Source organism: Triturus cristatus, chromosome 3_2, assembly GCF_964204655.1.
Source record: "Triturus cristatus chromosome 3_2, aTriCri1.1, whole genome shotgun sequence".
Lineage (NCBI taxonomy): Eukaryota > Metazoa > Chordata > Amphibia > Caudata > Salamandridae > Triturus > Triturus cristatus.
This window is the reverse complement of record NC_140584.1, coordinates 1,232,541,041-1,232,554,805: the sequence shown is the minus strand read 5'-3', so window position 1 is coordinate 1,232,554,805 and position 13,765 is coordinate 1,232,541,041. Positions and strand designations below refer to the sequence as shown.

Genomic DNA, 13,765 nt, shown 5'->3' with positions numbered 1-13,765 from the left:
CCTTGCCCCTCCTGTCCCTGCGGTGCCTGGTCCTTCCCCCCCACATGATGCCCCCCCCTGTGGATGACAAGGTAGTCTTAATTGTGCAGGCAAGCTAGGGGACACGCATCCCAATGTGTCCCCCACCTGGATTGGAACTATGGACTGCCCTATGGGCCTTGTGCATATGGAACTTTTCATACAATACATTTTAGAACATTGCTGAATAAAGCTATTTTATTTTCCTTGGCACACTACTGCTTTTCTGGCATTGCTGTTGGTGGTGCTGCTCCATGATTTGGGGTGGCGATAATGTGTTAGGTGTCTGGGATATGTTGTAGTGTGCTGGTCGTGGGGTGGACCCTGTTATCTGTGTGCGATCACACGGTATTTGCTATCAAACTTTGCTCATGTAAGCTGTTACTGCATGGTGACATTGTCCCAAGGTGTGTACCTTCCTCTGTGGGCCCTGACATCTTCCCTGCAGGGTGTTGTGAAGACATTTGTGCAGTGCTGTGTCTACATTTGCTGGGTGTGTGACGGACCCCTTCAACTTTGGCCATGCATGCTGGGCAAGGTCTCCACCTGCATCATTTGTGGCTTCCTTGGGGGTCACTGTACTTGTGACTGGAGTATATTGACATGACTTCATGTGTACATGTTACCTTTTCCGCACTATGCATGTGTGTGCTCCCAGCCTCGCACACATGTGTTTCGTGTTCTGCTGGGTCTTTGAGCACCTGACTGACAATTGTGGGCATTGTATCTGTGGGTACTCCACCCCTTTCTTTCCATGGGCACAGCTGGGAGGACTCTGCACCCACCCCTCCTGTGTCTGGGAACTGCTCGGAGGACTCTGCACCCACCCCTCCTATGTCTGGGCACTGCTGGGGGGACTCTGCACCCACCCCTCCTGTGTCTGGGCACTGCTGGGAGTGATAGGCACCCACCCCTCCTATGTCTGGGCACTGCTGGGAGGACTCTCACCCACCCCTCCTGTGTCTGGGCACTGCTGGGAGTGATAGACACCCACCCCTCCTATGTCTGGGCACTGCTGGGGGGACTCTGCACCCACCCCTCCTATGTCTGGGCACTGCTGGGAGGACTATCACCCACCCCTCCTGTGTCTGGGCACTGCTGGGAGTGATAGGCACCCACCCCTCCTATGTCTGGGCACTGCTGGGGGTCTCTGCACCCACCCCTCCTGTGTCTGGGCACTGCTGGGAGAACTCTGCACCCACCCCTCCTATGTCTGGGCACTGCTGGGAGTGATAGGCACCCACCCCTCCTATGTCTGGGCACTGCTGGGAGGACTCTCACCCACCCTTCCTGTGTCTGGGTACTGCTGGGAGTGATAGGCACCCACCCCTCCTATGTCTGGGCACTGCTGGGGGGACTCTGCACCCACCCCTACTGTGTCTGGGCACTGCTGGGAGGACTCTGCACCCACCCCTCCTGTGTCTGGAAACTGCTGGGAGTGATAGACACCCACCCCTTCTATGTCTGGCCATGTACGCTCAATGCATACACGGGTGGGGGTACGCTCAATACATACACGGGTGGGGGTACGCTCCGGACATACACTGGTGGGGTGGCAGTACGCTCCATTCATACACATGTGGAGGTACGCTTCGTACATACCCGTACCCACGCTCTGCGGGCCTGGGTATGGGCCGTTCCCATGCCTTTGGAACATGGGTACGCTGCGGACCCCCAATGTTGGCGTGCCGTAGGGGTCCGCGCAGTACCCAGCACTTCAGAGGGTGGGTACGGGCTGTACCACGCACACCCCTACGTCACCCCAACAATGGCGGTACGACCCGTACCCACGTTCGGAAGGCCTGGGTACGGGCCGTACCAGCATTGTTGGGGTGATGTAGGGGTACGCGAGGTCCGACCCGTGCCCATGCTCTGAAGGTCTGGGTACGGCGTGGACCCCTACGGCACATCAACATTGGGGGTCCGCACCGTACCCACGCTCTTCAAGCATGGGTACGGTGCGGACCCCTACGACACCCCAACATTGGGGGTCTGCACCGTACCCACGCTCTTAAATCATGGGTACGGTGTGGACCCCCAATGGGGTGCTGTAGGGGTGCGCACCGCACCCAGGCCTTCTGGGCGTGGGTACGGGTTGGACCACGCGTACCCCTACATCACCCCAACAATGCTGGTACAGCCCGTACCCAGGCCTTTCGTACGTGGGTACAGGTCGTACCGCCATTGTTGGGGTGACGTAGGTGTGTGCGTGGTACGGCTCGTACCCACGCTCTTAAGGCATGTGTGCGGTACGTACCGGATTTGTTGTGTTGGCGGTTCGCGTCATCAGCCACTTCCGTTGTGGCGGACGCTTGCGTTGCTGGACATGCCCCCACCCCCTCGAGGTGACCAGGCCATGGGGGTCAGGTATGTGCAGGGCATGTATGACTTGTGACATGGGTGGGGGTTTGGTTTCCTGGCCCTGCCCCCCCCTTTGCCCCTGGGTGTGGTTCTGACCTTCTGCGGCGTCTGCGTCGGTACCTGTAGAGCAGGTGGACTGCTATGAGGGCCGGGATGACATGTAGGTTCGGGTCCATGGCTGTCCGTCGCGTACAGGTGCTCCTTGTGTGCATCGTCCTGATTTCCCAGCAGTTTTTGGCAGCCGGAAAATATAATCCGTGCGGGGTGACGTCGGTGCAGATCGTACTTCCTGGTTCGTGGAACGCAGCCTGAAGGCGTCCCGACGTCACGTCAGAGCATTCCCGGATCACATTTGTATGTATATTTTCGTCGGTCGGTGTTTTGTACAATTAGTACGGAAATGGTGTTTCCATACGAATCGTACTTGCATTTTTGTAATGTTTTTTCACCGGGTACGAGTCGGACGGAGAAAATGCTCCGTCCGACGGTTCGTACCCGGTTTCTCCAGGATCCGAATCGGCACCTAAATATGCTGAAATTGAAAGGGAAGAAGTAATTTGGAAAATCAAGGAAATAAGTGTTATTCTTGATAAGGAGACAGATCAAACATGAATTGTAAAGTTTGAGAATGATCTCTAACGCTGCCTGACCAAATATGAGCAAAGAATAAAGGATAGAATTAAGGTTGTCAGGGGGGTCCGGCAAGGGTGTGTCCTGGCTCCCACACTGTTTTTACACATGCACTAGGGGGTGGAAAAGTCTCAAGTTTACTATTTGCGGATGACACATTAGTAGTCTCCAAGACCCCTAGTGGCCTTCAGCATCTTCTAGACCGCTTTATGGCCTTTTGCAATTAGAGAGGACTGGCGGTTAATACCTCAAAATCCAAGCTCCTGACAATGATCCCTCATAAATCATTCAAAGGTAAACTGATTCTGGGAGGGATTCCCCTGGAGAAATTGTGTACTTTTGATTTCCTGGGGGTGACGCTTTTAGAGAAACTGGAGTGGAAGTACCACAATATTAAAAGGACCTCCCAATCTCTGCAAATAGCAGCGCCATTGCGGATTCATGATCAGAGGGTAGAAACATCTGCTCTGTATGGGGCCGAAATCTGAAGCTTCAACAATATCGAGGGCCTTCTACAGACTGAAAACAAGTTTGTAAGATCCTTTTGCTCTCTTCCCCAGAGTCCCGCGCTTGGCCCCCTGAGACTGGATAAGGGTAGGACCACTATTGTGGATAATGCCAGGCTTCGTCCCCTCCTATTTTGGCTGCGACTAAAACAAACACCTGAGCTTAGTCATTACGCTACTGCCTTCGAAGACCTTTGTAAACTAGATCGATTGAAAAAAATAGGCTGGTTTACCAAAGTTAAAGCATTGCTCTCTGCCAAAGGGCTGGGTAACTTGTGGGATGTTACTGATTCTAGTCTCTACCCGTACAGATGTTGTAAATTCCCACTATTGGAACTGTGCGGCCTACCTAACTGTTTCCCAGCCTGCCCCGGGTCTTTTGACATCAGAATTTATGGAATTTAAGTGGATAGGTGTGTATGAACAGTGTCTGGAAGTAATCTCTACCCCACAAGATAGAAAGCTCTATATACAGTTCAGATTTGGTTGCCTCCCTTTAAATTCTTTTACAGCTGCATGGCAATGATTTTGCAGGGCTGTACCGCACTGCCCTGGCTGGCCCAGGACATCTGAAACTGTTAAACACATCCTCTTTGTGTGTTTGCTATACACTACACCAAGATTTAAATGGCTGGCACCTGTATGTAGACTGATGGGAACTCAGTCCCACCAAGACGTTTTTGAATCTTAAAAACTGATCCTAGGCCACTGATAGTCTGTGCAGTGGCAAAATGATAGGGTAAACGTGGATCATTGGTTGCTATGCACTAAATAATATATAAAGCATACTACCTTGACCTCTTTTACTATATCCTATACTTTTTTATCTGTAGCCCCATCCAACTTTCTCTCTAGCAGTTTTTTAGTTAACCTTGAAATTACCTAAATCAAGTTTTATGAATGAATTGCTCTTACTCTGATTGTACTGTACCTTTGTATCACTTCGCTCTAGTGATGTTCTTCTCTCTCTTTTCAGAAAATTTGGTGTAGGCTTTTTGCACAGTCTTAGGTTCATCCTTGCTTGATCTCTTTTATTATTGTTTTTACAACTATATACATGCTGTTGGTTTAGAAACTATATTCTAATTCTGTTTTTAATGTACAGTAGTTTTATTGGTACAAATGCACTCTGTAATGTATGCACTTGCACTTTGATGGTCGTAACAACCAAATAAAGTTAAATATGATGACGATGAGAAAAGCTAGAAAATTTCTGCAAGATTGTTGGACTATCAGACGTTTGCAAAACTATTTGAGAATATACGAATACAACAAATTCAGGATACAACAAGCCTCAACAAGAATACACAGGCAGCAAATTAAGCTCTGACACCGGATCTGAAATAGAACTGGAGGAGGAAGCGGGACAACAACAAGCTTCACAGCTACAGATGAATTATGTTTTTATCCGGCAGGACTGAAGAACAGATTACAGATCAGTTAGAGGGAGAGGAAAACATTGATGAAAAGGAAACAAAGGAGGGGGGCAAGGCAGAAGGAGGAATATGAGAAGGAGTACCATTATAGGCAATGACAACCAGATTCACCTCCCAGAAGCAAACCAAGAGTTTAATGAAATTCAGACTGTAGTCAATCTTAGCAAATTGGAGGTGATTGAGGAAGAGAAAAACATCTTCAAATTGGGACTGTCATACTGTCATAAAAAAACTTTGGGTACTCACAGAACAGGACTGATCTGTATAAATTTGTGTGAAAACTACTATTGATAAAAATGTGAGACTCCACTTCACCATTATCTATCGCTACTACAGAATCAGTGAGAATAAAAGCAGCAACTAATTTAGATGTCTCTGATTGGGACACACTGGGAGACCTATGGTTGCTACTTTAGAATTGTCCAATACCCAGGAGTTCATTGATCTGAGCATGGAAGAGGGAGGATTGACACTTTTTTTTACCTAGATCTAGATATGTACCACAAAATCCTAGGGACGGGGGCAAGATGGCGGCTGTGATGATGGCCGAGTGAGCGGACTCCTGCTCTCTCCAAGCTTTACTTCACCCTCCCATGTAGCTAACCAAAGAACAGCAGGCTTACCGTCCTAATAGTACCTTGACAGTGTCTTCACAGCGTGAATGATCTGGTTGTCCTGGTCTCAGCTGAGGGGGGCCCCACTCCGTTTCTGTTTGGCGGCTTTCAGAAACTTTACCGGCAACGCGGCGATGCCTCCTAAGGCAGTCATCAAAGGTGGAAAGGCCCGCGCGGCACCGATAATCCCTGGGAGTCCTCGTAAGGTGGATCATGCTGGAACTAGCCCAGATTTTACGGGACCCCGGTCGGAAAAGGCAGCAGCGGCAGCAAGCGGATCACCGGACCCATTGAAAAAAAGAGCACTCTCACTCACAGGAGACAGATGGTTCCCGTGCTATTCAAAATACAGTCCAGCAAGAACAAGAGTGTGCGGGACCTGGCAGCAGGAGATCAACTTAGCAGAAAAGAAGCCGCTCCCCCACCGACACCTGAATCTTGTGATGAATCTGCAATTATCACCCCCCCTGCAAATGAACTTTTGCGAGGTAAGGCATTAGGTCAAAAAGACAGGGGGAGACAGCACGGATTTGGCTCAGGAATGGTGGGGGATGGAAATCCTGTTGGTGTTGATGCTTGTAGGGATAATGGGACCCCCCAGCGATTGATTCTATCAGACTCCCTGGTGATTGAGAATCCGGTATCAGTGCAGGAACAATGTATTCTGGGAGATGGAGTCTCTTCAACCCATGATCAGTCAAAGGATGTAATGGAGGTGACTCCTAGGGACTCTGCTGTTCTGGAGCCCATTCATTTAATGTCTAAGGAAGAAGAGTCTGCTGATAATTTTCTTTCTCTATCAGACCATTCTTTTCTGTCGGGTGATGACAGTAACGGGAAAGACTGGGCTGCACAAGAAAGTGATGCTAGTAGCTTGCAGTGGGAGGAGGAAGGCAGCGATACGGCTCAGATAAATACAGTTCGTGAAATAAAAGAGGCAGGTGCCTTTCCAGATTAAGGCGCAGCCAGGTCATTCCCTTGGGATTATTCTTTTTCAACTCAGTTCAATGGTAATGGAAATGAAGCAGTCTCAGCCGAGCCGCCGACAACTATGAAGGACAATAATCTTAATGGTTCTGAAAAATCACGCTGTCAACAGTATACCAGAGCATCATGGCTTATCGTGCGGAAACCAGAGCAGAGAGCTCTCTGACACAAGGAGCGTGACGCAAACTACAGAATCCGATGCGCCGGATGGCGAAGACATGCTCTGATTTTACGATAAGAATCAGTGAGGCTGAGACACGGATCTCGTAATTAGAGGACGAGCTTGCTGTACAGAAAGACCTGACCGAATCTATCAAAGCAGTGAAGGATGATACAGTCTGGAAACTAACCGACTTGGAAAATAGATCAAGAAGGAACAATTTACGAGTCCTAGGTATTCCCGAAGACAAAGAGACAGAAGATCTCCGGCAGTTTGTGACTGAACTTTTTGAAGAGGCATTCCCCGAGTTACAACAATGGGATTGGAATGTGCAAATTCAGAGGGCTCATCGATTCCCTTTTAAGCATCGCAAAAGAACTGGTCAGGCAAATGACAGGCCGCGTGCCATCCTTATTTCCCTGAATAATTTCCTGGCTAGGGAGGGTCTGTACAATCTGGCGAGGCCGGAATGGAAACCAGTTGTGAAAGGCTGTGATCAATTTGTAAGGCCTGACTTCTGTCAGGCCGCTGTGGAAAGGAGGTGGTTTTTGCGTCAACTAATGCCAGTCTTTCAGGCTAAGGGGGCATAGACCTTTCTTCTTAATCCTGTCAAATAAAAGGTGGTTCATCAGGGGAAGACCCATTATTTTTTGTTTGAGATCCAAGCCAAGGAATTCTCGCTTTTATTATAATGCTGGGAGAACCTATACACGTTTTAAGTCTGTCTTTCATTAGGGTGTCGTCTGGGTCTAATTGGCTATTAGCAATACTAGGGAATCAATTGAAGAGTTGATAATAAGTCTGATAGCCTAGTAGTGGGAGGGGGGATAGTTTATCTGGGGGGGTGGCGGTTCAGCTCAGCATCAGCTGAGACTTTAGTCCCTATGCCCTATGTGGTGGGTGGTGGGGGAGGTGGAGGCGGAAAGAGGGTGGTGGGGGTAGGTTTGGGGGTAGGGGGGGTGGTGTAACGTTGTTGTTCTCATTTTTGTCCATATTTTCTCATGAGCATATTTGTTTAATGAAACTGGTAGCCATTGGCACAATTTGGAATTGTATCCTGCTTCTAATGCCTAGGCCTGATGAAGAATCTGATTTCCTACTAACTGACAGGTAGAAGGGGAGGAGTATCACTATGCTCATGGAATATTTGTGGATTAAATGACAGGAGAAAAATGGGATTTTTAGCTAAATGTGTTCAGCTTATGCAGATAGATATTCTCTGTCTTAAAGAAACTCATATCCCATGTAGTAAAAATGGTTGGCTGAAGGAATGTGGCTTAGATCTTGTGGCATATACACATCAAAGCACTACTATAAGGGGTGTGGCTGTACTTGTACGACGTGGGGTGGGAACTTGTCGGAGAGTCAAGGAGGACCAATTTGGCTGTTGGGTTGTCGAATTCAAAATCAACAGTGTCCCTTTTACAATATGTTCTATTTACGGATCTAATATGGATGATCCTGACATCTTAAACTTTTTGAGTTTGGAACTCGCGTTGTGGCCACACCCATTAATTCTCTGCGGGGATTTTAATATTCATTCGGAGAGCAATTTTGATTTGACTAGTAATTCTCCTTACCATGGGCGCAAAATTCAGACTTTTAAGGCCTTACGGGGGCTGGTGAGAAAGCATGGGTTAGTCGATTTATTTTCCAGACATAAACGAACAGATATGGGATATACTTTCTATTCTGCCCCCCCATAATAAAATGGTCTGTTTGGATTATTTTTTTGTTTCTTGTCAGAGAGCAGAGGAAATGGGCATTAATATATCCCCTAGGATTATCTCAGACCATAATCCTGTAATGGCCGAACTCCCATCGAATGGATTTATGATGACTCCACGCCCTTGGACCTTCGAACGTAAATTGCTGCTGGATCAGTCTTACCGTGAGCACATGGTCAAGTGGGTGGTTGAATTCTTTTAATTTACTAGGAATTCGGCTTCAGGAATTGTGGTCTGGGATGCTTTCAAGGCAACTGTGCGGCGAGAGACTCTTAATTATTCTAGCTATCGACGGAAGACACTTAAGGAGCAGCTGCAGGGGTGGGCTGAACATCTTAGGCTGGCAGAGATGCAACTGAAGCTCAGGATTCGTGCTGGTCAGGATATAGAGGAATGGCAGCAGTCAATCGCTATTATTAAGGCTAAGATACATCTTCATTTTAGTGAAGAACTTGCACTCAAATATGTCCAATACAGAACTGAGGCATATGAACTGTGGAAAAATACGGGAAGGGTTCTGGCTAAACGACTACAGCAGAGAGAGGTCTCAAACAGGATCGACAGAATCAGTCTGGTAGAATTTATGAATCCCCAAAATATATCAAGATTTTTACCAACAACTTTATACTGAGGAAGTTAGGGCAGGGGAAGAGGGAAGTAGGCAGGAATTCTTTGAAGATGTTCAAACTTCTAAAGTCACGTCAGACCAAAACACGTTTCTTGCGGCCCAAATTACGTGGGAGGAGATAGAGACAGCTATAACTTCTGTTGCCACTGGTAAGGCAGTGGGTCCGCATGGGATCCCTCTCGAATTCTATAGAACATTTCGGAAATGTCTTAAGAGCAGATTTAATTTCCTTATTCCAGTCGGCACAAAAAGGTTCCATCCCTGAATCCTGGAGGATAACTACTATTGTTGTATTTAAAAAGAAAGGGAAACCAGAATTAAATCCTACATCATACAGGCTTATCTCACACATTAAGCCGATAGCAAGGTCTATTCTAGATTAGGTAGTGTCATCAAACCCTTGGTCTCCCTACGACAGCACAGGTTTATCCCGGGGAGGGACACGACTGACCATGTCAGGAGAGCTATTTCCCTTCTTGATTGGGCGCGGGCCACGGGGTCTCCACTTGGGATGATCCTGCTGGATGCTGAGAAAGCGTTCGACAGGGTCTCCTGGCGGTTCCTGTGGTCCGTCCTCCACTGGAACGGGATGGCTAAGGAATTTATTCAGTCAGTCCAGGCTTTATTTGTGCTACCGGTGGCAGGGGTTCAAATTTCAGGACAGGAGTCTAATGTGATTAATATCAGCAGGGGCACTAGGCAGGTTGCACCCTGCTCTCCCCTTCTGTTCTCGCTATATATCGACCCCCTTTTGCCAATACTCGAATAATGCGGCGACATCCAGCCTATAAGGGCTAATGGTTTTGAATATAAGACATTGGCTTATGCCGATGATGTCGCGATATTTACATCTGACATAATGTCCGCATACCCGGCAGTTATAGAGCAGGCTGAGTACTATGGTTTCCATGCAGGGTATAAGTTAAATACCGACAAGACTCAGATTTTGTATTCTGGAAGGGAGACTTTTCCGGATATGCCAATTGGGCATAGTAATCTGGGGATTAAGCTTACTGTAGAGGTGGATCACATTCCAGATATAAATATTGGTCCTATAATTGATACAACTAATCAGACGTTGGAAAGATTAGACCATCTACATTTGTCTATGCATGGGCGAAGTAACATTATCAAAATGATGGTATTGCCAAAAATATTATACCTCTTCAGGCCTATCCCCTTGGTGTTTCCTGCTCCATGGTTTACAAAGATTGAAAGGATGTGTTCTAGATTCATGTGGAGCTATCACAGGTCAAGGAGAGCGGCCAAGTGGCTGACTCTTCCTAGAATGCGTGGGGGTTGGGCCATCCCTAATTTTTTGCTCCATTACTGGGCATGTATGTTGCAAAATATGGGGATACTTCTGGTTGAAGATAGGAGCCGGTGCTCAGAGGCGTCCCGCCCAACTATTTCTGTAATCGGGTTGGGGGAGGAGGCTAAGCACTGCCTGGTCAAGATCCTAGAACCTAGTTATTATAAAAAAAACAGATTCAAGACTATGCAGGCGGCTTATATGGTTTGGCGAAAGGTGTGGAACATGTTTAAAGTTCATAATATCAATCGCTATATACCCTTCTCGGCTTCTGGGGTTTTACCTTTGATTTTCCAAGATCAAATTACTCAAAAATGGAGTAATCTTGGGATTAGCACAGTGGGGGATCTTGGCCAGGAAGACCAACTAGCTTCCTTTTCTTCTCTGCAAGAAAGTATGGTCTTGATAAGAGGGATTTTTTAAAATATTTACAGATCCGTACTTTCTTAGATAGTAAAAAACAAGGTATGGGTGGCGAATTTGGGACGATATCATTAGTTGAATTGATTTGTAGGAAATCCCGGATAAGAGGGATCTATCAGACTTTGCTGGAATCCATGTCGGATGATCTAGCTAATCAAAATGATAGATGGGGACGGAAACCTGGGAAGGATGGGATCAATATTGAAGAGTCACTTGAGGTAGCCAATCAGTTTCTATTATCGGGGAGTCTACGGAGTCAACATTTTATGTCCGTTTTTCATTTGTATTATACACCGGCTAAAATAGCCAAATGGGGTGGGCGTGTGGCCGGCTCCTGTAATAGGTGTGGGGCATTATCAGCAGATACAGTGCACATGTTCTTTTCTTGTCTTAGTTTAACAATATTTTATCAGGAACTGGAACCTTTCTTGGCCAAAATTTAGGTGCTCCCTATATCATTTTCTCCAGACATGGTCATCATGGGTGTGGGGGCGAACGGAGGCTGGTCGTGTGCTGTTACTGGGTTTGTCTTTATGGCAATGGCTGTAGTTAGATTATGTATCACTTCTAATTGGATCAGCCCTGACCCCCCTACTTTTTGTAATTGGCACTCACGGTTTTTAGCTGTATATAATTTAGAAAGCTCAGTGTATCGTTTAAAAGGACGAAGCAGACAAAAAAAGGGACAAAAATTGTGGGCTCCCATAACAAACTGGCTTCAGTAATACTGGACTATTGCAATGGCCTATTCTTAGCAGCCAATGAAGGAGTGCTTAATAAACTTCAGGTGGTTCAGAACACTGCGGCCCGCCTGGTGACCAATGCCCCCCCTAGAACTCCATCCTTGCCCCTCCTCAAGGCCCTCCATTGGCTTCCCATCCGGAAACGGGTGGAATTCAAGATTTGCTGTGTGGTGCACAGGAGTCTTCACAACCTCGGTCCACACTACCTGGCCGAGAAATTTGTATACCACCGCCCTTCCCGCATTCTTAGGTCCAGCAATCAGCTATTACTCCAGGTTCCTAGACATAACAAGACCAGACAGGGAGGTCGCGCCCTTTCCATTATGGGCCCGCGTCTGTGGAACAGTCTTCCCCTTTCCCTCAGAGATTGCCCGAGCCATCTAGCTTTCAGGAAACGCCTAAAGACAACCCTGTTCTAGTTGGAGCGCTGCCCTACCTGTTTCTTCACAGCACCGCGCGGAGATACACCTTCGGGTGTGATGCCGGCGCGTTACAAGCCCATAAATAAATAAATAAATAAATACGGCCATTTTTGGATACTATCAGGCACATGCATCATCATAGGGTTTTGCGATTCCTTAATAGCGATTATTAAGGAATCGCAATTAAGGAATAGTAAAACCCTATGCATGTAGGAATCGCTAAAGAAATAGCGATTCCCACAAATTCCTTAATTGCGATTAGCAAATTGCAATTCGCAATTAAGGAATGTCTTCCCATTCATTCCTATGGGCCTCCAGGCCCATAGGAATGAATTAGAGATTGCGGGAGCAATTTGCGAGTACCAGTAGGTACTCGCAAATTGCTCCCGCAATTTCGATGGTGCAAGGGTGTCAAAATGACACCCTATTGCACCCATGTATGGTCACTCTGCACAAATGTTGCATACACACATGCTCTAAGGGCATGTGTGTGGGCAACATGTAACTTAGAAAAATGCAAAGAAGTGCATTTTTCTAAGTTTTCGCAAATTACCATGAGGTCCAGCCTCATGGTAATTTGCTCACGCTAATAGCGAAATCGCTATTTTTTAAACTGTAATGCATTGCATTTAAGGAATCTCAATTAGGGATTCCTTAAATGCAATCGCTATTGAAGGAATCCCAATTTTGAGATTCCTTAAATAGCGATTTTTGCATTTGGGATGATGCATCCCAAATGCAAAAATACCGGGAGCAAAGGGTCAGATTCTGAGAATCTGCCCGTTTGCGACCGGTATTTTGCTTGATGCATGTGCATATAAATGCCTGAAACCCCCTGGGTGTCAATCTGTAAATTAGTGAATATATTACAATCCCACTTTCTTTTTGCTGTCTAATGTGTCGCTGAATTATGATTACAACATTTTTTTTTTGGTTGATTAGGATGCTATCATTTGTGTTAGGTTTGGTGATGAAATGTCGATATATTTGAGATAATTCAGGTCAGAATATTTTCTTTCTGTTTATTTGGGAATCAAGCACAAATTGTCAACGTGAAATGTAATAGTGATTCGTTAACTGGTATTTTTTCATTTTTTTTCTGAATATTCAGCACTACGTTTCTGCTCTGTATTTATTACTTTTTTTTGTGTGTAAACAACAACAACAATACAATTTATAAAAAAATAAATAAAAAAATCCTAGGGACAATATGGATAATTTTTCGGAATGTGTGACTAAGGACCTACAAAACCTTTATAATTCACTCACAAAAGAAATTGCCAGAATGAAAGGGATAGAAAACTCTTTTCAACTATAAAGAAAATCATGGATGCCAAATATGTGATAGTGAAACCTTCTGAAAAAAGGAGGAAATATTGTTTAGTGGAACAGACAACAATATTGTTCGGAGGTACTTATATAGTTAAATAATGTGGAATGTTATAAATGAATACGTATGGATGAGTACTTAAATGTAAAAGAAAATTTTGATGACAGATTACAGTTTTGGAGAGCTCAAGAACTCCTAAATTGGGATGACAACAGCTTTCTAAAACAGAATCACCCAGTGTTACCTGTATTCTATTTAATAGCGAAAATCCACAAAGACTTAAAAGAGCCACCTGGCAGACTAACTATTGCTGCCCAGAATATCATATTAAAGAATGTGTCAAAATATATTGATTTTTTCTTGAATCCTATTTTGGCATCAAGGATTCAGCTGATTTCTTGAGATGTATATATGATGTAAAATGGGAATCGGATATGACACTAATGACTCTTGATGTGTCAACCCTTT

The 13,765-nt window shown here is 45.9% G+C and overlaps 1 protein-coding gene across 1 annotated transcript in view; it reads left to right on the top strand.

Annotated features, from left to right (window-relative positions):
• Positions 1 to 13,765, top strand: part of LOC146859544 (CD5 antigen-like) — a 1,596,548-nt gene that overhangs the window by 938,887 nt on the left and 643,896 nt on the right. The gene's annotated exons all lie outside the window — the stretch shown is intronic.